At 43.4% G+C, this 22,712-nt stretch overlaps 1 pseudogene; it reads left to right on the top strand.

Moving 5' to 3' along the window:
- The first annotated feature begins 1,100 nt into the window (after positions 1 to 1,100).
- Positions 1,101 to 2,402, top strand: LOC130680555 (lysine-specific demethylase 4D-like; annotated as a pseudogene).
- The last annotated feature ends 20,310 nt before the right edge of the window (positions 2,403 to 22,712 follow it).

Below are 22,712 nucleotides of genomic sequence, written 5' to 3'. Positions count from 1 at the left end.
TCATAACAGCCGGATGAGAACAATTAGTTATTCTGATAGCTGTGTAACCAGCACCAAGATTCCAAACAAAATATTAACGTTTCTCCAGAGACCCCCTCATGCTCCCACTCAAAACCTCTCTTTCTCAAAGGTAACCACTGCTCTGACTTCTAACACAGATTACTTTACCTCCTTCTTTATATATACTTATATAAAAAGATGAAATTTCATGTAAAATTGGAATAATGGATTTGATATTCTTTAAGGTCTGGATAATATTGCCCAGTATTATGTTTGCAAAATTATCCCTATATGTTCATGTAATTTGCAGTGCTCTATTGTATTCCACTGCAGGACTGTACCACAATGTATTTGTCCATTTTACTGTTGATGGGCATTTGGGTTGTCTCCAGTATTTGCTACTAGAAATAATATTGTTATGAGCATTATTGGAGGTGACTTTCCATGCACAGCTGTAAAGATTACCTAGACAGGTGGTAACAGTTGAATCACAGCACCTGCGTATGTCCTACCTTACACATGCATAAGTTCAATTTTAGTAGATACTGACCAAATAGTTTCCCAAAGTGTGATTTCCATTCCCTTTATGAGGTATGAGAATTCCCATTGTTCTACATCAACACCACATCCTATATTGTCAATCTTATAAAATTTTAGCCTTTCTTTGAGTGTGGGATAATATCCCATGGTGGGATCCCATGCTATTTTATTTGTAGCTCCTGAATAACTTTCTCCAAACATTAATGTTCAAGCTTTTGTATTCTTTCTTCTAGGTTTTAGTTTTAAACACTGTCCTAGAGACAGTACATTTGGAACACCATACACCCAGGACCGGGTGAGTCAGGAGGCCTCAGAGAACAAACCCCAGTGCCAGCTGAGGAACATCACAGAGTTGCACGTTCAGCCTCCTGTATCAGCTTCTGCCCAGAGGGCAGTCGGCTGGTGAATCAGCAAGCCCCAAAACGATCATTTGCATCAAACTCCACAGGTAGTTCTTGCTGACTCAAAGACACTCAAAAACTAATTTTGGAATAACAGCATTTTCCACCATCCTCATCTATCCAGACCATACCTGAAGACTTGAGAGTTTGTACTTCGTTATGGAAGCTATGAAGTCTCAGGCAAACTGTACCCAGAACCCAAGTTGTAGAATCATGACCTTCTACCCAACTGAAGAAGAGTTTAATGATTTTGAGAAATATATTATTTATATGGAATCTCAAGGTGCACACCGAGCAGGTGTGGCCAAGATAATCCCCCCCAAGGGGTGGGAAGCCAGGAAGACCTATGATGACATCAGTGACATCCTAATCCCCACTCTCCTCCAGCAGGCTGTCTCGGGCGGGGCTGGTGTGTTCACTCAGTACTCCAAGAAGAAGAAGGCCATGACGGTCGGGGAGTATCGCTACCTGGCGAACAGTGCTAAATATCAGGCACCACCGCACTCGGATTTTGACAATTTGGAGCGAAAATTCTGGAAAACCCGGCTCTACAGTTCACCGATCTATGGCGCTGACGTCAACGGCTCCTTATTTGATAAAAACACTAAGCCGTGGAACCTCAGACACCTGGGAACCATTCAGGACCTGATGGAGCAGGAGTGCGGGGTGGTCATCGAAGGCGTCAACATGCCCTACCTGTACTTTGGCATGTGGAAGACGTTTGCATGGCACACAGAGGACATGGACTTGTACAGTATCAACTATGTGCACTTCGGGGAGCCCAAAACATGGTACGCGGTGCCCCCAGAGCATGGCTGGTGACTTGAACGCCTGGCCAAGGAGCTCTTCCCGGCCAGTGCCCACAGCTGCGGGGCCTTCCTGCGGCACAAGGTGTCCCTCATGTGGCCCACTGTCCTCAGGGACAACAGGATCCCCTTCAGTTGGGTCACGCAGGAGGCTGGCGAGTTCATAGTGACATTTCCCTATGGCTACCACGCTGGCTTCAACCACGGCTTCAACTGTGCGGAGGCCATCAACTTCGCGATGCTGCGCTAGATTGATTATGGCAAAGCGGCCTCTCAGTGCAGCTGTGGGGAGGCCAGGGTCAGCTTTCCAATGGATGTCTTCGTGCGAACCCTGCGGCCCGAGTGCTACGAGCTCTGGAAGCGTGGGCAGGACCGGGCGGCAGTGAACCACGTTGCGCCCGCAGCCACGGGCAGCCAGGAGCTGGGCACCTGGAAGGAGTTGTGGGCGACCAGGAGAGTCACGCTGGGCTTCCGGGACCTGCCGCCCTGCCGCTTACTGAGCCCTGCTAGGCAGGTGGCCGCGCAGCAAGGGGGCCACCACCGCGCCCCTAGGCTGCCTGTGTCTCGGCACCGCGTGTGGGCCTCTGATCCTACCTTGCAGCTCAGGGTGAGGATGCCGCTTGTCGGTCCCCGGAGCGCAGCTCGGCCCTGCTGACAACCCCGGGTCCATCCGACCTGGGTCTCCACCCAACTGGCAGGCGTGGTCCTGGCCGTTGTCCTCGGGAGCAGGGGACTCAGGAGCTGACTGACGAGGCCCCAGCCAAGAAGTGCCTCTTGCTGAGCACAGCATGCACAGCTCAGGATCCCGATGCTCAGGCCCTGTCTTCGGACGGACCCTCACTAGACAACGCTGCACCGCCGAGCTCTGTGTCCCCGCATTCTGCTCAGGCTTCCGGGTGCTGCTGTGTCCCTGCACCCTAAGCCCAGGGGACGTTTTGGTAGCCCGCTACTCTGACGCATGGAGGCTCCCTAAGACTGGGCACGTGTACACCTCAGAGCCTTCCCAACATGCGGTGCTGCCACGGGACCTGCTGAGTCCGCAGTATTTACGACATACAGCTTATTCTTCCTCCGAGACACCATGACCTCTTTCGACACTGATGATTTCTCTGTTGCCAATGAGGTTTCATGCACTGGATGCTTGTCTCTGCAAATGAGAGCCCACAGACACTGCCAAAGCCTGATCTGCACCTAAACCCCCATTCTCTCAGCCAGCTCTGGGTGCTGCTGCGATTTGGATGAATCCTGGACTTTGGTTCCCCTCTGATCACTTCCCTTCCCTCTTTTCCTCTCCTCCCCACTTTCTTAGAAGACTGGGCCCTTTTGATCAGTTTGGTCTGTAGAGGCTCAGAAAATAATTATGTTTCTGAGTCATTGGTGCCTTTAAAATGTATCACCAGTATTTTTTACAAAAATACATTAAAGGTAACCAAAATGTTAAAATCTGATTTTATTGCTAGTATCGTCTATTAGTCTATAGTCTATAATGAAGGTTATTCTTTTCTGTACTCTTTTTAATAGTTATATCAAAACATTTCAAATAAAACTTATTTTTATGGGGTGGTTATATTGTGTGATGTTGGTGAATGACTTGGGGGGATGCTTGTTGGGTTCTGGCTGGCTGGCTGGAAGGGGGGATTTGGTTTGCCAGCCATATCTAAGGATGACTTGGTGGAAACCACCTGGGAAACTGTACGTGGCCGGGCAGTGCAACCCAAGTTGCCGGGAGAGATGAGCAAGCACAGAACACAAGTGCCATTGTCTTTGCTCTGAGTCTCCACTTCCTTTTGAACACTATGTATTTCACATGGTTAATTCATTGATTCATCCCAATAAGCAAGTCCACTACTAAATGAACATGACAACACCAATTGGCAACATGTGCTGTGAAGAAGTAAAGGGGACGGGATGACAGAGCAGAACGGGCAGGGCTGGCCTTCTGCAGGTGGCCAGGGAAAGTGTCATGGAGCAGGAGACCTTCCTGAGACCCAGTCGGCGAGCAGGAAGGTCCAGAGCTGACTCTCACTTAAAGGAAACAGCAAGTATAATAGACCTCATGTGGAACTTGAAGTTTTTGTTTCCTTGGGTATAGAAAGGAAGCTCGTTTGTGTCTGGGGCAGAGGAAGAGGGAGGGAGGCAGGGTCTGAGGTATATAGGCGCCTGTGGTTCATGTGAAATATTTGTATTTTTTCAACTTGAAATGAGAAGGCATTGGAAATTTAGAACAGCACTTGACATGAAGTGATTTACACATTTAAACAAACATCTTACTTCTGTGGACAAGGTGGACGCAGGAGTAATAGAATATCTTAAGGAATATCAGTGAGAGTTACTTAGACTTATGGATAAGTATTGAAATGCACTGAAGTGGCGAGCTCAGAATCAACTTTGGATATGAAAATTTCTCCTAGGAAATTATTTTTAGTGTGATCGAGGCTAGAAAACATAACCCTCCCATTAATGCAAGCTTGATTTGAGAGCTAATCCCCAATTTTTTGATCAAGCATTTGTCATTTTAAATCTTGCACTAAGAAAGAAAACAAAACCTTCTGAACTTTGCTCTGCCATTTACAGCCTAGATGGAATCACCTCGGCTTTTCAGAGGGTTCCAAAGAGTTGCTGTGAGGCAGAAAGGGGCCAAGTGTGAAACACTGATCTGGGGGTTGCAGGCCACCAATTTTATCTGACCATTAGATGCAAAAACTTCGGATCCAGAAAGGCAATAAGGAGAAAGTGATGGGTCAACTATTTGCACCAGGTTCATTTAAATTAAGAAATTGAGTGTAGCCTCCCAGCAGACAAAGTGACCAATCATCAGGCTGACAATGTTGTAACCTGCAGGAGAGGCAAGAGTGACCACGCTTGTAGAAGGGCTGGGGGTGAGCCACCACAGGCTGCCAGAGTCCTGGCCCTGTTCCCCATATTCACCCTCCTGAGGAGTGGATGCCCATACCCGAACATCTGCCTGTTCCACACCCCTGAAAGGCTGCGTAGCTTATTCCTGCGGCAAGAAGGGGCCCTAGCCCACGACCCTCTTTGCAAATGAGGAGACTGAACCCAGCTCAGAACTGTCACTTCCTTTTATCAGACGGTACAACCTTTGCCCTGAAAGGCAGCTCCAGCAATTTCACTGGACTAAGCATCGCCTTCCAGATGAGCAAAGGCAGGAGCAGGCACACCCACTGTGCAAGATTCCCAGAAGTCTGTGCAGGCCTGGCCCATGTCCAGACCTCACCTGCAGCACTCCTGCGGCCATCTGCAGACCCAGGTTCAGGCCATGGGGTCAGAGGCACTTGGGCAATAGACTCCTGGCCCAGCTCAATGCCTTTCCCTGGGCCCACACATCTTTCCTAGAGCCTCCAGCCTACCATACACTTGGTTCATTCTTTCTGCAATGCTATTCAGCTGCAAGGGAGAGAAGATTGCATGGGCCCACAGCCAGGGATTGGTGACTCAGAGGTGCCCATTCCAGGAGACAGTCTCTTGCCTCATGCCATGTTAGACACCCAGGGCCAGACCCTGGCATCTGCCAGCAGCCCACCCTCAGAGAATGGAAAGCTCTTCCACCCTCACCTCTGCTGTGTAGGTTTTATGTGACACTCGTTCATTATTTTTTTCTGCAAGACCATCTGCTCTGCAGACACTTGGGATTGGTTACAGCCCATCTTCTGGGCAACCCTGTGAAAGCCAACTGGCAGAGTTGATGGGAAATAAAGATGTAGGTATATGCTTTCCACAAGAGATTTTAGAGGTAAGGGCTCAAGAAGGTTGAATGTTATATATGGAAGATATTCCATGCAAATAGAAACCCAGAGTGACCTGGGGTAGCTATACTAGACAAAATGACATTAAGTAAAAGCTTTTATAAAGGAGAAACCAAAACATTATATGTTCGTGATGGGGTCGACTGATCGCGAAAACAAAAGTTACACATTCCCAAAACATCAGCACTCCAAAATTTGTGAGGCTAACTATGATAGCATTTAGAGAGAAACAGAAGGCTCGACAATAAAGTCTGGAGACTTAAATATCCTACTTTCAATAATGGATAGAACAGCTAGACAAAAATATAAGGAAACAGAGATGGGAACAGAGTATGTCAACAACACAATAAACCAATTGTATGGACTTGATAGGTAGAGACTCCACATGACAATAGCCAGATGCACACTTTTCCTCCAGGGGAAGTGAAATTTCTTCAAGATTGATTATATGAAAGGCCACCAAACAAGTCTTAAAATTTAAAACAATGGAATGCATTCAACAATGAAATGAAAAAAAGAAAAACTGTGCATACATCTTGGAGCTGAAAAACACTGGGGTGCACTGAAGAATTCAACAGAGAGCTTCAACAACAAAGTTGACCAAGAAGTAAACTAGAAGATAGTGAATTTGAAATTACCTGGTCATAGGAGCAAAAAGAAAAAGGAATAAAAAAGTGTGAGGAAAGCCTACAAGACTTTGGTGAAATCAACAAAAGAAACAATATATGCGCTATGGGAAACATAGAAGACAGGAAAGAGACAGGGATATAAAGTAAATTTAAAGCAATAGTAGCTAAGCCTTCCAAACACGGAGAATTCAGAAACGGACATCCAGATACATGAGGCCAACAGACCTGAATAGGTTGAAGCCATAAAGGGCCACAATGACACACATGAAATTTAATTGTAAAGAGTCAAAGACAGTAAATGCTGTGAGCCACTGCCACAGTCATCCGTGGCAGAGCTGCAGGGCCTGCCCTCCCCTGGCACCTCCCATCCCTTCCTCCCTCCTCTCCTGCTCTCACTCCTCTGGAGCCAGGACTGCAGCAAGGAGTGTGGTGATGTCCCTTTCTGTCCTTCGCTTCTGCTCTGGGTGGCCCACGATGCTCAGCTCCCCCAGCTCCAGCCCGAGATGAATGCTGAGGCAAAGGCCCAGTTCAACATCCTCCTGGCTACCAACTACTACAGTGGTGCTCACTATAAACAATACCCATCCAGCACAAGCAATGTTTATTCTTATTTTGAATGCCGTGAAAAGAAGACAGAAAACTCCACCATGAGGAAGGTGTAATTCAATGAAACAGTGTTTTATAGGCTGCAGTACATTCCTAATAAGTAATTTAAAGGCAACGTGGTGACCAAAGAGAAATTCTAGGATGCCAAGCAGGTGTGGAGAGCATTTCCAAGATAATTAATGTCTTAAATGAAAAGGGATGCAACTACATTCTTGAGAAATATGATGGTCATATTACAATAGAAATAAAAGCTGTTCCCAAGGGCTCTGTTATTCCCCAAGGAAATGCTCTTTGGGGTGGAAAACACAGATCCAGAGTGTTACTGGCCTGCTACTTGGTTAACCTCAAAGGCACAGACACAGCGGCAGAAAATGCTTGATTAAAAAATACTTTGGAATGAAAGATCCTTTTTCAGGTTATTCTGTTCCAGCAACAGAACACAGTACCATAGCAGCTTGGGGGAAAGACCAGGAAAAAGATATTTTGAACATTAGTAACACAATTTCATCAGTGCCTGTATCTGTGCTCAGATACAGCTGAGACATTTTTTAATGCCTGTGAGAAAATATGGGGTAAAGATCTAAAGACGTTTAATACTGTCAAGAAGTACAGTGGCACCATTAATAATCAGACCTGATTCCGGAAATCCTCTTGACCTCTGTGTGGGTAAAATTATAATATTTCCATAATATCTCACCAGCTTTACTGTATTTGCATATCCTCAGTGGTGGAGAGAAGTTCATCTCCATATCAATGGGTAATTACCTGAGCAACTAAGGGCTTATCTGAACCTGAAAGTTTAGGGAGAGGTCCTTGCTTGCTTGCTTGCTTTTGCCAGAGCAGGAGAAATGGCCCTGGACTGCAGTTTGTAAGCAATAAATGGATTTTAAACTTTATTTCTCCCTTTAACTGATTTCAGTTTTAGAGGTATTTTGTCCCAGGATTTCTTCTCCCTGGACTTACATCTGGCGGTAATTAATGACCACTGGTGGGTGCCTGGGAAGAGGCCGGCCACCCAAACCTCCTCAGGTCTCTCCCTAAAATGCTTCTGCAGGGTAAGCCTCCAGAGGCCACAGTGTCCCAAAGGAGAACACAGAGCCCAAGACTGTCCAACAGGAAGAGACCGCAGCCCACAACTATCCCACAGGAAGGAAACAGATCCCACGACCATCCCACAGGAGGAGCCCAAGGAGGCCATGACCATCCATCCCACAGGAGCGCATGGAGCCCACAACCGTCCCACAGGAAGAGATGGGACCACAGAGCCCACGGAGCCCATGATGGTCCCTCACAGATAGACATCAGTGCCCGAGGCTGTCCCACAGACCCAGACACCCTGCAGCCTTTTCCTGTTCCCATTCTTTGTCCCAGCTCTCTTCATGTTACCATTGCTGCTCTTGTGCATCTGGTGCTGCAAGAAGGTGAGGGAGCCACACCCACACAGCCCTGAGCCCAAGTTCTCCAGCACCCCTCAGGCACCCGGACACCTGCCCACCCCGGGATCCTGCTGTAAGGTCACCTGGCCAAATGCTTAGGTACAGGTGCTGCCCTCCCATCCCTGGGCCCACACAGCCTGGATGCTGAGGAGCTCTGTACCTCAGGCTTGCCTCAAGGACGTGGCCTGTGAGATGCCCTGGCCACTGAGGAGAAGTGACCCAGGCTCTGAGACGGGGCTGCCTCCCAGAAGCCAGTGTTCTGAGGGACTCAGGTGGACAAAGTCTGGGGAGAGACCTCTACTGTGGAGGGAAAAAGAGACCCTGAAGGGGAAAAAATGTCCCCAAAGTACAGTCAGGTGTCCCAGGATTCCTCTCCTCTGGGGCAGCTGTGCCTGTAAAACCAACGTGGTGTCTGCCCATCACTAGAGCCTTGTCATTCCTCCCCAGTCACTACACAGGGCCAGGTTGTGCAGGGCCCCGTGCTGGGCATGGGGACAGAAATGAACCGGCTGCATTCCTGCCACAGCAGCTCCAGGTCTGGTGTCCCGAATGGCCTTGGTCTCAGGGTCCTGAGGGTAAAATGTCACCTTCGTGGCGTGTGGGAAGGGCGCTGCCTGAGCAGAGCAATAACAGTCCAGAGGCTTGCCCAGGGAAGGGTGGGCGCCGAGGCTTGGCTAGCTGGGCTCCCAAGGGCACATGCGGAAGAGCTGCAGGAGGAATGACACCCCGGAGGTGTGAAAGGGCAGCCCCAGCAAGAAGCCGGCAGGTCCCAGGTCTCCAAAGTAAGGGTGCTGAGGACAGGAAGCCAGGGTGCTGGGTGGACTTCCCTGAGGGCTGTGCACTGGGGGTGCTTCAGGGTGTGGAGAGCGGAGGGGAGAGAAGAGAAGGAAGGGAAGGGGGGGTCTCTTGTCTTCATAAGATGTAAAGAATGCTGATGAAAACCACCCTGTGGGACATGTGTGCCAGGACCAGACACCCCAGCCTGAATGTCTCCCCAGGGACTGACAGGGGGATGTGGACTCAGGTCAGGCAGGTGGGGCCGGCTGGCCACAGACCCACATGAAGTAAGCACTCAGATGGACACCCAAAGCCCTGTTCTGTCCCTCTGCTACAGAGCAGGGTCCCCTGTCATGTGCATGGCTGAGCCAGAGCCCTCCACACCCCTGCTGGTCTGTTTATCTCTTGATCTTTCTGTCTTCCAGAAGCTGCCACCAAAAACAGACAAGGTAGGTCATGTTTCATTGTGATGTCGTCAGAGCCTGATGGGCACACTGGTCTTCAAAAGGAGACCTCCTGCAGCCTTGGGGTATTTCACCATCAGTCCACCTATCACTGCCTGGGCAGAGGGCTGGCAGAAGAGGGTGACAGAAGGGAACATAGAGGGGCAGAGTGGATCTCCCCCCGGGAGAATGTGGAACTCACAGTGTCACCCAGAGTACACCCTTCTCATGCTCCCATCAGAGCCTGACCAAGGGCCTCTGTCACTCAATTAGCACCTTGGGGGCCTGTTTCAGCAACTGCTATGATTTCCCTGAAACAAAGGGGCTTTTGTCACAGCCACATCTGCTTTTCAGGGCAAACTGGACATGTGGGGTGACTTTGTTCAGACCTGTACCCAGACGCCACTGATATGCCATCAGCCGAGGAACAAGGGAAGTGGGGCACAAGACGCTCCCCCTGGGCCAGGGCCTTTGCTCTTTGCCCCTGCCCATTGCCCTCAGGGACTGTTGGTCAGAGGGCCCTGTGCAGGCCAAAACAGAAAAGACTAGGAGCAACAAATGCTGGCAAGGATGCGGAGAAAGGGGAACCCTCCTACACTGCTGGTGGGAATGTAAACTAGTTCAACCATTGTGGAAAGCAGTATGGAGGTTCCTCAAAAAACTAAGAATAGAAATACCATTTGACCCAGGAATTCCACTCCTAGGAATTTACCCTAACAATGCAGGAGCCCAGTTTGAAAAAGACAGATGCACTCCTATGTTTATCGCAGCACTATTTACAATAGCCAAGAAATGGAGGCAACCTAAGTGTCCATCAGTAGATGAATGGATAAAGATGTGGTACATATACACAATGGAAAATTATTCAGCCATAAGAAGAAAACAAATCTTACCATTTGCAACAACATGGATGGAACTAGAGGGTATTATGCTCAGTGAAATAAGCCAGGTGGAGAAAGACAAGCACCAAATGCTTTCACTCATCTGTGGAGTATAAGAACAAAGAAAAAACTGAAGGAACAAAACAGCAGCAGAATCACAGAACCCAAGAATGGACCAACAGTTATCAAAGGGAAAGGGACTGGGGAGGATGGGTGGGAAGGGAGGGATAAGTGGGGGGTGGGGGGACAAAGGGGACATTATGTTTAGCATGTATAATGGGGTGGGCAGGCACGGGGAGGGCCGTGCAACACAGAGAAGACAAGTAGTGATTCTACATCATCTTACTACGCTGATGAACAGTGACTGTGAAGGGTTTGTCAGGGGACTTGGTGATGGGGGGTGTCTAGTAAACATAATGTTCCTCATGTAATTGTAGACTGATACCTGAATGAATGAATGAATGAATGAGGTAAAAAAACATAGTGAGAAAAAGTCTCTTCAGTAAATCATGTTGGTTATACTGGACAGCTACATGCAAAACATGGACCACTTCCCCAAAGCATATACAAACAAACTCAATGTGAATTAAAGACTTAAATGTAGGACCTGAAACAAAATTTCCAGAGAAAAACATAGGCAGCAAGCTCTCTGACTCTGGCCTTAGCAATATTTTTTTGATCTTCCTCCTCAGTCAAGTACAACAAAGGCTAAAACAAAAACATGGCACCTACATCAAACTAAAATGCTCTGTACAGCGAAGGAAACCATTAACCATGCAGAAGAATAACCTACTGAATGGGAGATGTTCGAACATGACATATTCAATATAAGGTTAACATCCAAAACTTATAAAGTACTCATACAACTCACTATCAAAAAGGCAATCCAATTTAAAAAAATGGACAGAGGACCTGAATAGGCATTTTTCTAAAAAAGACATACAGATAGCCAACAGACACATGCAAAGATTCTCAGTATCACTAATCATCAGGAAAATGCAAATCAAAACCAAAATGAGATCCCAATTCAAATGTTAGAATGGCAAGTTCAAACTGAAGACAAAAAATAACAACTGTTGGCAAGGATGTAGAGAGAAGGAAACCCTCATATACTATTGTTGGGAATGTGAACTGGTGTTATCCACTATGGGAAACAGTACATGGGTTCCTCCAACAATTAAAAATAATATGATACCATATAATCCAGCAATTCTGCTTTAGGAGTTTACCCAAGGAAAATGAAAATACTTATCTGAAAAGACATATGTATCTCTATGTTCACTGCAGCATTATTTACAATAGGCAAGATACAGACAGAAGCAGCTTAAATTTTCATATATACATGAATAGATAAAGATGTGTAATACACACACACACACACACGTGGCATATTACTCAGCCATAAGAAAATAAATCCTGCCATGTAGGCCATCAACAATTTAAGTCGCCTTTGGAGCATGTGCCATTGACAGGAGGTGCTGTGAACAGTACTTGCCGTCTATGGCCTCTTCCCCAGTAAAACACAACTCCAAGTAATCACAAGAGAAACATCAGGTTAAATCCAACTGAAGAAAAATTCTACAAAATTGGTGGTGAGGAATCATGAAAATGGAAAAGATCATCCAAAACAAAGAATGTCTCAGAGACTCTAGCAAAGAGTGTCCTAGGGAGATGAGATCACTAAATGTAATGAGGTACACTGAGTGGGATCTTAGGGGAGAAAGGGCACAACTAGGGAAATCTGAGAAAAAGAATGGATGGTGGATGGTTACAAGGCAGCAACACTGTTTCCTTAATTGTAACAAGGAACTATAATGACGTGGGAGTGGAAGTGGTCTGAGCAACTGTGAAATTGTGCACAACCTTTGCAAATTTTCTGTAAACCTGAAACCGTCTTAACAGAAAACTGTATTAACACTTTTCATATTTTAACACATAGTATTTCTAAACTACTAGAAATTACTATTAATTTTGATTGTCACCTAGTTCTACTGTTTTGTTTCTTAAAGATAGTGTTCATGACACAGAGAAGTAAATAACCCAGGAAGATACAAAATTTCCAAAACAACTATGCTATAGTTTTCATTTTCAGTGGATAATGAATGTGCATATTTACTTATTATATATTATGTTAATTGGGAGGGTTTTTAAAGTTGTTTCACTGGTATGGCTGTGTGTGGGTCACTCTCAAAAAGTCATGTCATCATAAATGTATGTAGAGATTCAGACACTATCGTGTCTATTTCACCTCACGGTTGAACATTCAAAAGACTGCTGTAGAAACAAAAAATAAAATGCCTCAGTGACTGGCTCACATGTATTCCAAGAATACTTGTACATTTCAGCAGTAATGGAACAGAATAAAAATCTCTAACTCAGGAGGTGGAGCCAAGATGGCGGCGTGAGTAGAGCAGTGGAAATCTCCTCCCAAAACCACATATATCTATGAAAAGACAACTCTTCCTACAATAAAGACAAGAGGACACAGGACAACATCCAGACCACATCCACACCTGTGAGAACCCAGGGTCTCGCAAAGGGGGTAAGATAAAAGCCACAGCCTGGCGGGACCCGAGTGCCCCTCTCCCCAGCTCCCGGTGGGAGGATTCAGAGCGGGTAGGGAGAGGGAGACCAGGACTGCTGAACACCCAGCCCTAGGCATCGGGACCAGAGCGCAGACACAGTGCATGCGTGGGATCCTGGATACTAGGGAAACAGGGCAGCAAGACCAGTAAGCGGGTACCGGAGGCTGGCGCCGGAGGACAAAAGAAAAGCGAGTGGCCATTTTTGTTGTTGTTGTTGTTGTTGTTGTTTTGCTTTGGCGAGGGCTTTATGGAAGTCTTAAAGGGACAGGGACCCCAAGACTAGGGAAACAGGGCAGCAAGACCAGTGAGCAGTTGCCTGAGGCTGGTGCCAGAGAATAAAGAAAAACGAACGGCCTTTTTTTTTTTGGTCATTGTTTTGTTTTGGCAGAGGCTTTTTGGAAGTCTTAAAGGGGAAGGGCGGGACACTTGGTCCAGAGATAGGGAATCCGGGGATCTCTGGGCACTCTAATCCGCTGGGCAGTAGTAAGCACAGAGGCCCCTTACAGAGATAAATAGACTCCCGGCCGCTCACCCTCCAATGCGACTCCACCACTTTGGAGCAGAGGCCCGAACCAGGCCACGACCACAGCAACAGTGGAGAAAACTCCATAGCAGCCGGGCAGGAAGCAGAAGCCCTGTCTGAGTAACGCTGCCCAGCACAAGCCACTAGAGGTCGCTGTTCTCCCAGGAGAGGAGGGCGACAAACCAACAAGAAGGGAAGTTCTTCCAGCCGTCACTCGTCCCAGCTCTGCAAACTATTTCTATCACCATGAAAAGACAAAATTACAGGCAAACCAAGATCACAGAGACACCAGAGAAGGAGACAGACCTAACCAGTCTTCCTGACAAAGAATTCAAAATAAAAATCATAAACATGCTGACAGAGATGCAGAGAAATATGCAAGAAAAATGGGATGAAGTCCAGAGGGAGATCACAGATGCCAGGAAGGAGATTACAAAAATTAAACACACTCTGGAAATATTTATAAGCAGAATGGATAAGATGCAAGAGGCCATTGATGGAATAGAAACCAGAGAACAGGAACGCATAGAAGCTGACATAGAGAGAGATAAAAAGATCTCCAAGAATGAAACAATATTAAGTGAACTGTGTGACCAAACCAAAAGTAACAATATCCGTATTATAGGGGTACCAGAAGAAGAAGAGAGAGGAAAAGGGATGGAAAGTATCTTGGAAGAAATAATAGCTGAAAACTTCCCCAAACTGGGGGAGGAAATAATCGAACAGACCACAGAAATACACACAACCCCCAACAGAAAGGATCCAAGGAGGACAACACCAAGACACATAATAATTAAAATGGCAAAGATCAAGGACAAAGAAAGAGGTTTAAAGGCAGCTAGAGAGAAAAAGGTCACCTATAAAGGAAAACCCATCAGGCTAACATCAGACTTCTCAACAGAAACCCTACAGGCAAGAAGACAATGGCATGATATATTTAATGCAATGAAACAGAAGGGCCTTGAATCAAGGATACTGTATCCAGCATGACTATCATTTAAATATGATGGTGGGATTAAACAATTCCCAGACGAGCAAAAGCTGATGGAATTTGCTTCCCACAAACCACCTCTACAGGGTATCTTACAGGGACTGCTTTAGATGGGAGCACTCCTAAAAAGAGCACAGAAAAAAACACCCAACATATGAAGAATGGAGGAGGAGGAATAAGAAGGGAGAGAAGAAAAGAATCTCCAGACAGTGTACATAACAGCACAATAAGCGAGCTAAGTTAGGCAGTAAGATACTAAAGAGGCTAACCTCGAACCTTTGGTAACCACGAATTTAAAGCCTGCAATGGCAATCAGTACATATCTTTCAATAGTCACCCTAAATGTTAATGGGTTGAATGTACCAATCAAAAGACACAGAGTAACAGAATGGATAAAAAAGCAAGACCCATCTATATGCTGCTTACAAGAAACTCACCTCAAACCCAAAGACATGTACAGACTAAAAGTCAAGGGATGGAAAAACATATTTCAAGCAAACAACAGCAAGAAGAAAGCAGGGGTTGCAGTACTAATATCAGACTAAATAGACTTCAAAACAAAGAAAGTAACAAGAGATAAAGAAGGACACTACATAATGATAAAGGGCTCAGTCAAACAAGAGGATATAACCATTCTAAATATATATGCACCCAACACAGGAGCCCCAGCATATGTGAAACAAATACTAACAGAACTAAAGGAGGATATAGACTGCAATGCATTCATTCTAGGAGACTTCAACACACCACTCACCCCAAAGGATAGATCCATCGGGCAGAAAATAAGTAAGGACATGGAAGCACTGAACAACACAGTAGAGCAGATGGACCTAATAGACATCTATAGAACTCTACATCCAAAAGCAACAGGATACATATTCTTCTCAAGTGCACATGGAACATTCTCCAGAATAGACCACATACTAGCCCACAAAAAGAGCCTCAGCAAAATCCAAAATATTGAAATTCTACCAACCAATTTTTCAGACAACAAAGTTATAAAACTAGAAATAAATTCTACAAAGAAGACAAAAAGGCTCACAAACACATGGAGGCTTAACAACATGCTCCTAAATAATCAATGGATCAATGAACAAATTAAAATAGAGACCAAGGAATATATAGAAACAAATGACAAGAACAACACAAAGCCCCAACTTCTGTGGGACGCAGCGAAAGCAGTCTTAAGAGGAAAGTATATAGCGATCCAGGCACACTTGAAGAAGGAAGAACAATCTCTAATGAACAGTCTAACATCACAAATATCGAAATTGGAAAAAGAAGAACAAATGAGGCCTAAAGTCAGCAGGAGGGACATAATAAAGATCAGATAAGAAATAAACAAAATAGAGAAGGATAAAACAATAGCAAAAATCAATGAAACCAAGAGCAGGTTCTTTGAGAAAATAAACAAAATAGATAAGCCTCTAGCCAAACTTATTAAGAGAAAAAGAGAATCAACACAAATCAACAGAATCAGAAATGAGAACAGAAAAATCATGACAGACTCCACAGAAATACAAAGAATTATTAAAGACTACTATGAAAACCTATATGCCAACAAGCTGGAAAACCTAGAAGAAATGGACAACTTCCTAGAAAAATACAACCTTCCAAGACTGACCAAGGAAGAAACACAAAAGTTAAACAAACCAATTGCGAGCAAAGAAATTGAAATGGTAATCAAAAAACTACCCAAGAACAAAACCCCGGGGCCGGACGAATTTACCTCGGAATTTTATCAGACACACAGAGAAGACATAATACCCATTCTCCTTAAAGTTTTCCAAAAAATAGAAGAGGAGGGAATACTCCCAAACTCATTCTATGAAGCCAACATCACCCTAATACCAAAACCAGGCAAAGACCCCACCAAAAAAGAAAATTACAGAACAATATACCTGATGAATGTACATGCAAAAATACTTAATAAAATATTAGCAAACCGAATTCAAAAGTATATCAAAAGGATCATACACCATGACCAAGTGGGATTCATCCCAGGGATGCAAGGATGGTACAACATTCGAAAATCCATCAACATCATCCACCACATCAACAAAAAGAAAGACAAAAACACATGATCATCTCCATAGATGCTGAAAAAGCATTTGACAAAGTTCAACATCCATTCATGATAAAAACTCTCAGCAAAATGGGAATAGAGGGCAAGTACTTCAACATAATAAAGGCCATATATCATAAACACACAGCCAACATTATACTGAACAGCGAGAAGCTGAAAGCTTTTCCTCTGAGATCAGGAACCAGACAAGGATGCCCACTCTACCCACTGCTATTTAATATAGTACTGGAGGACCTAGCCATGGCAATCAGACAAAACAAAGAAATACAAGGAATCCAGATTGGTAAATAAGAAGTTAAACTGTCACTATTTTCAGATGACATGATATTGTACATAAAAAACCCTAAAGACTCCACCCCAAAACTACCAGAACTGATATCGGAATACAGCAAAGTTGCAGGATACAAAATCAACACACAGAATTCTGTAGCTTTCCAATACACTAACAATGAACCAACAGAAAGAGAAATCAGGAAAACAACTCCATTCACAATTGCATCAAAAAAAATAAAATACCTAGGAATAAACCTAACCAAAGAAGTGAAAGACTTATACTCTGAAAACTACAAGTCACTCCTAAGAGAAATTAAAGGGGACACTAACAGATGGAAACGCATCCCATGCTCATGGCTAGGAAGAATTAATATCGTCAAAATGGCCATCCTGCCCAAAGTAATATACAGATTTGATGCAATCCCTATGAAACTACCAGAAACATTCTTCAATGAACTGGAACAAATAATTCAAAAATTCATATGGAAACACCAAACACCCCGAATAGCCAAAGCAATCCTGAGAAAGAAGAATAAAGTAGGGGGGAATCTCACTCCCCAACTTCAAGCTCTACTATAAAGCCATAGTAATCAAGACAATTTAGTACTGGCACAAGAACAGAGCCACAGACCAGTGGAACAGGCTAGAGACTCCAGACATTAACCCAAACATATATGGTCAATTAATATTTGAAAAAGGAGCCATGAACATACAATGGCGAAATGACAGTCTCTTCAACAGATGGTGCTGGCAAAACTGGACAGCTACATGTAGGAGAATGAAACTGGACCATTGTCTAACCCCATATACAAAAGTAAACTCAAAATGGATCAAAGACCTGAATGTAAGTCATGAAACCATTAAACTCTTGGAACAAAACTTAGGCAAAAACCTCTTAGACATAAACATGAGTGACCTCTTCTTGAACGTATCTCCCCGGGCAAGGAAAACGACAGCAAAAATGAACAAGTGGGACTATATTAATCTGAAAAGCTTCTGTACAGCAAAAGACACCATCAATAGAAAAGGAACCCTACAGTATGGGAGAATATATTTGTAAATGACAGATCCGATAAAGGCTTGACGTCCAAAATATATAAAGAGCTCACATGCCTCAACAAAAAAAAACAAATAACCCAATTAAAAAATGGGCAGAGGAACTGAACAGACTGTTCTCCAAAAAAGAAATACAGATGGCCAACAGACACATGAAAAGATGCTCCACATCGCTAATTCTCAGAGAAATGCAAATTAAAACTACAATGAGGTATCACCTCACACCAGTAAGGATGGCTACCATCCAAAAGACAAACAACAACAAATGTTGGCGAGGCTGTGGAGAAAGGGGAACCCTCCTACACTGCTGGTGGGAATGTAAATTAGTTCAACCATTGTGGAAAGCACTATGGAGGTTCATCAAAATGCTCAAAACAGACTTACCATTTGACCCAGGAATTCCACTCCTAGGAATTTACCCTAAGAATGCAGCAATCAAGTTTGAGAAAGACAGATGCACCCCTATGTTTATCGCAGCACTATTTACAATAGCCAAGAATTGGAAGCAACCTAAATGTCCATCGATAGATGAATGGATAAAGAAGAAGTGGTACATATACACAATGGAATACTACTCAGCCATAAGAAAAGGGCAAATCCAACCATTTGCAGCAACATGGATGGAGCTGGAGGGTATTATGCTCAGTGAAATAAGCCAAGCAGAGAAAGAAAAATACCGAATGATTTCACTCATCTGTGGAGTATAAGAACAAAGGAAAAACTGAAAGAACAAAACAGCAGCAGAATCACAGAACCCAAGAATGGACTAACAGGTATGAAAGGTATAGGGACTGGGGAGAATGGGTTGTTAGGGAGGGATAAGCGGGGGGAAAAAGAAGGGGGGTATTAAGATTAGCATGCATGGGGGGGAGAAAGGGGAGGGCTGTACAACACAGAGAAGACAAGTAGTGATTCTACAACATTTTGCTATGCTGATGGACAGTGACTGTAAAAGGGTTTATAGGGGGGACCTGGTATAAGGGAGAGCCTAGTAAACATAATATTCTTCATGTAAGTGTAGATTAAAGATAGCAAAAAAAGAAAAAAAGAAAGAAAAGGGGGATTACTCCCTGATAGGATAAAACTAACTGTAAATCAATGATTAATGCATGCTTTAAATATCCTTAATTTTGATCACTTAAAGGGTGTCAGATGATCGGCTATGGAGGTACATTTTTCTGATAATATTCCTTTCTCTTAAAAAAAAAAAGCAGTTCCTGTGTGGTGACCTCCAATGAGTTCTACACAGTGGTATAAAGGGCATATCAAAGTGTGGGCAAAGGGTCTGTTTGTGTTTATACAGAGTATCAAAGCCTAATTTGGCTACCCAGAAAATGAACTAAGATACGATATGAAGAAGAACTTCCAACATCAGCACTCTCTGGAAGAGTCATACCAGAAGATGATCATCAAAAAACCGCAACAAAGATCCAGGCGATGCTGCAGTTGTAGCTGCATTCATCCCACTGGTTCCTGGACATGCCATTGGAATGAAGAAGGAGGTATCTAGGCTGGCCTGTGCATACTCAACCAAGAATTAGGAGAAGTGCAAGTTGTAGCGCTCCAAAATCTTATGACTACAGACTATCTACTGTTAAAAGAACATAGGGGATGTGAACAGTCCCCAAGAATGGGTTGTTTTAATTTGTCTGATTTCTCTCAGACTGTTCAAGTTCAGTGGGACAATATCCACCATATCATAGATAAGTTTTCACAAACGCCTAAGGTGCCTAACTGGTTTTCTTGGTTTCACTGGAGATGGCTGGTAATTATAGGTCTGCTTTGGTTATGTAACTGTATTCCTATTATGTTAATGTGTGTAGGCAATTTAATTAGTGGTTTAAAACCTATACATGCTTAAGTTACTCTACAAGAAGATATGTCAAAGAAATAATCAATCTTCCCATGTTTTCTTCCGTCTGCTACTCCTATAGCTTTTCTTCTTCCTTCCAAATTACAACCCTTAATTAGAATTCGTGCCTCAAATCGAATTTACCGAGTATCATAATTCTTCCAAGTGATAAAGATACCTCAAGACAAATACTGGGCATAAAAGCCACAGGGCATAAATCTGCAAATAAGTAAAAAGCTAACCTTTTCAAACAATATTGCCTCTTTCTCACTTACCAACTTTACATTTCCCTGTATGGCCACGGAAGATGACTGGTTAGCCAGAAACGGGTAAGATTCCTCAAGGGAGGAACAGCCTAAGACAGGCACAGTCGCAGGGGGGTCACCAGGTGAAAAATTGGGGATCAACAGAGGTGAGGCTTAGAACCTCACCCCCCCCTTTTTGAGAAAAATCTGCATCCATGGATGTTTTATTGCCCTTGTCTAGCTTGGATTCACACTTAGTCTACAGGCACACACCTGATCATCTACATTTGCTCTCTTACAGCACTAAACTATGTTTCCTACCTTTATCTTGCATCTACCTACCACTTCAGCATTTTATTGAAAATAATAATAATAAGGGAGAAATGTGGGATTCACATATAAATCAAGTATAAAAATCAAATGAATATCCATATTTGACCTGATTGTTTATTGTTCATAACGTGTGATCAAAACCAAAAGTTTCTGTGATGACTCTCCTTGTACTGTTCGCCATGTAAGAACTTATTTACTATGTAAGAATTTGTTCACCATGTAACAACTTGTTCATTATGCTTCAGAAGATTGGAGACTGATGAGAATTAGGCTTGGGGTGGATTAATGACTGTGCATTGAGCATTGAGTCCCCTATACAGAATTTTATTGTTGTTAACAATAGATCAATAAATATGAAAGATGCCCTCTCAAAGAAAAACAAGTCTCTAACTCAAATGTTCAGATTAGTTATGAGAACAGAAGGTATGACCATTAAGAGATTCAATGTTTTGTCTTGATATTATCTGATCAGAAAATGTCTAAAAAGTATTCAAACATCATGTCCCCGGTGATAGTGAGCAAACAGTGACAAAATCAAAGAATTACAGGTGTCCAACTATACTCCAAGTGATGGTAGATGTTGCTATGTTGTGTGCCAGAAATGATACTTAAGAGACCACACAGAATTATTCAAAGCTAAAATGCCGGTATGCTCCCCAATTTACTTCAACTTACATGTTGATAGAATTCCTTTAGCTAATGATGTAGGTAAAGATAAAAACTGATTTGTTCCTCTGTGCTTACAATTCAAAAGGAATATATAATGCACCTAAGAAATCAGGTTAGATCCAAAATACAACTGAATATAAAAAGCTAATACTTTTCAACACTTCTGATTGTACAAGAGAAGTAGCCCAGCATGAGTATGTCAGAGGACAAGGTATGTTCATGTAACAACACTGCCATCACCATAGATGCTGTACTGACTGCACTGAAAGCAAAGAAAACATGGACAGGGTGTACCTGCAGTAATTTTTAGTAAATAGTAAAAGGATAATGTTAACAGAAAAACACTCATGGTCACAGTTATTACACATGAGCAACTATGGAGTTTGCACTAAAAGTCAGAGGCCATTACTCCTCTACTGTGTATGTCATCATGCCCAATTTGTATCTTTTTCGGTTGATCATCTGAAGACACAAACTATGATAAGCTTAAGAACATTACACAATGGATAAACAGGTTTTGTGAATTGAATCGCCAGATGGGATATTTTCAGCTTTGTCCTTGAAAGTACTTTAAGTATACTTACAAACACCCAATGGTCATCAAGATCAAATGCATCAGCCATCGCCCAATGCAAAATATACAATGAACAGATACTAAAAGTACATGTATGTAAGTGTATGTGAATCAGGAGCACACATTTTAAAATTCCAATAGTATAAGTTGAAAATGATATGGAATCGAAAACCAAACTGAAAATACACAATACCGACATCAGAAGCATCTCGGTGCACAGGGATAGCACCTTTTTAGGCAGTTATCATGATGGGATGATACTGCAAACAAAGTGGACAGTGTTATGAGGCCCTCCAACAAAACATCCTGACTTTATGTAAAGATGTCTACCTTTAGAAGGCCTCCTTCCCACCTTGGTTACAACTCAAGTGAGGAGGTAATTTTTATATTGGAGAAATGGAAAGCTTTTAACAGGACACAGGATACTTGGATTTAGAAATAATCGGAAATTACAGAAGTGACAAATGAAAAACCTCCCACTAAACATATCAATTCTTAATAGAAAGAGGATCATAACCAACAGCAAGGAGACTACAGATACCATCATGTTATCGCTTGAATGGAATTACAAAATTCAACTAAATGCCATCAGATTTGCATTTTTAACAGGCAAAAAATACATGTGCAATGAAGGTATCTCATTGTCAAAGGAGTCGTGATCTTGGTTCTTCACTGTTCTGAAGGTTTACGTTCTCAGGTATTCCATTCTCAGTGGTTTCCAGCAGTACGCAATGGTTGGTATTTAAGAATAACCACTGGGTTTTGATCATCTCAATCTAACTGAGGATGCTATATTACACTCAAAACAATTGGGTAGCAACCTGGGTTCATCAGCTTTTAATAATACTAATCACACTGGAATCCAGGAGGAAATGTTCAATGAGCCAGTATTTTTCAGTATTTCATATTGTCACCGCATTATTAGAAAGATAAGCATATTTTAAAGACATTACAGATCACTTATCTTCTTTGAAAGTCAGGAAAGTGAAATTATAATGAATTCTGCATTTCAGAAACTTAGAATATTGAAGCTTAAGATAATGTATTTTACTACAACCCCTCTTGGTCCACAGTTTCTCAAACACTTTCACATTATAGCAAATATCAACTATCAAAAATTAATCAAGCTGTGTACAGACTACTTAAATTTGCCTTTTCACTGGGGTTCCTGTCCTGACCCGCGGGTAAGTCAACGTGGACCTGAGGAGGGGAGTGGGAATGGATGGGACAAGGGACACGAGA

Source organism: Manis pentadactyla, chromosome 14 (assembly GCF_030020395.1).
Source record: "Manis pentadactyla isolate mManPen7 chromosome 14, mManPen7.hap1, whole genome shotgun sequence".
NCBI lineage: Eukaryota > Metazoa > Chordata > Mammalia > Pholidota > Manidae > Manis > Manis pentadactyla.
Note: the sequence above shows the minus strand (reverse complement) of the source record. Positions and strands in the feature narration are given on the sequence as shown.